General features: G+C 36.3%; 1 non-coding gene and 1 pseudogene across 1 annotated transcript; one reads left to right on the forward strand and one right to left on the reverse strand.

The window, feature by feature from the left end:
- LOC111734202 overlaps positions 1–308 on the reverse strand; it is a 2,282-nt pseudogene extending 1,974 nt beyond the window's left edge.
- A 771-nt stretch (positions 309–1,079) lies between these two features.
- On the forward strand, positions 1,080–1,186 carry LOC111734203. Its single transcript, XR_002778367.1, has one exon. It is a non-coding gene; the product is annotated as a U6 spliceosomal RNA (small nuclear RNA).
- Positions 1,187–1,593: the final 407 nt, after the last annotated feature.

The raw sequence follows: 1,593 nt of genomic DNA on the forward strand, positions 1-1,593 counted from the left end.
GATCAAAGAGGGGAAGAAACTGTCTAAATGTCTGTCCTGCCGTGACTTCTGCCGCCACAGTTCTTACTCTGCTCTTGAGCCACCGCCGCAAGGAGACATCTGCAGTCAGACTGCCCGGGCATATGAACTTTGGAAAAGTCAATCTCCTTTTTGATTTTGTTTTCTTTAGAATTTAATCATCTCTTCTTTCTTCTTACATTTTCTCCATCCCCTTCTTCTAGGATAACTCTCTGTGCTGATTCTTCTCCAGTCTCTTTTAATTCATGTTTCTGGCTGCTGAAGAACAAATTCTTTTTAAATATTTCCATTTCTTAAATTGTTAATTAAATCTTATATCAATAAAGATATAACCTAGTTCATAGATGTCAATTGGGGTACTTTTTATTGGCACGATGGTGGGATCTTTACAAGTCAAGCTTTGTGGTAATATCTTTCATGATGTTTTGGATTTATTCTGCCTGCTCTGATGTTTGAACGATTGAATTTACTAGAAGATACACACACACACACACACACACACACACACACACACACACACACACACATATAATCTTCTAAATGAGAAAATGAAATTAGACAGGAAAATAAGGTAGCTGGATATTAACACTCTTTTGAAGACTGTGCTCGCGTCTATTCTACTTCCTAACACTTTATACATTGGAACGTTTTCTTATCAGCATGAAGTTTTGCTCTCTTCATCTGCAAAATGTGTAATATAATAATGCTTCCTCAAAGACTGATGTAGCAAATAAATGGAGAATTTAAATGGAAGAGTGGAATACAGAATTTGCTGTGTGATGCGTTCTCTATGCAGACAGAGTCTCTATACATATGGACGCTCAATGTGTTTTCTTTCACCTTGTTTTCCTTCTGCACTGAGAACTGGGAAGCCTGTACTCTCATCCCCTTGTAGGATCACAATCAGACAATAATTGCAATAAGCCAACACAATTCTGATATCATAAAAAAGAAGTTAGATTTTCCTACTCATTGTTCTATTTGCTGGAATATTTCTTTAAACGTGGTACAATGGATTTCTTTAGTTTCTTCTCATTGATTTCCCTCAAGAACAGAGTTGGGTGCTCACTTCGGCAGCACATATACTAAAATTGGAACAATACACAGAAAAGTAGCATGGCTTCTGTGTAAGGATGACATGCAAATTCATGATGCGTTTTATGTTTTTATGGTCATATATACAATGGAATAGTACTCATCCTTTAAAAAAATGAAATCTTAACCATTCACAACAATATGAATGGACCTAGAGTTTATTATGCTTAGTGAAATAAGTCAGACAAAGATAAATATCATATGATTTCACTTATATGAGGAATCTAAGGAACAAAATGAACAAATGAATCAGAAACATACTCACGAATATAGACGACAATCTGGTGATGGACAGAGGAATTGGAGTTTGGAGGTCTGGGAGAAGCGGGTGAAGAGTTAAAGAAGTACAATTAGTAGTTGATAGATGGTCACAGAAATGGAGAGCAAGCCAAGGGGGTGCAGTTAGCATTAATGTAATGGCGGTGTAGAGCCAGAGGAGAGAACAAATAGTTTTATAAACTATGTAAATGTCTAACTAAT

Source organism: Pteropus vampyrus, unplaced genomic scaffold (assembly GCF_000151845.1).
Source record: "Pteropus vampyrus isolate Shadow unplaced genomic scaffold, Pvam_2.0 Scaffold868, whole genome shotgun sequence".
In the NCBI taxonomy this organism is placed as follows: Eukaryota; Metazoa; Chordata; class Mammalia; order Chiroptera; family Pteropodidae; genus Pteropus; species Pteropus vampyrus.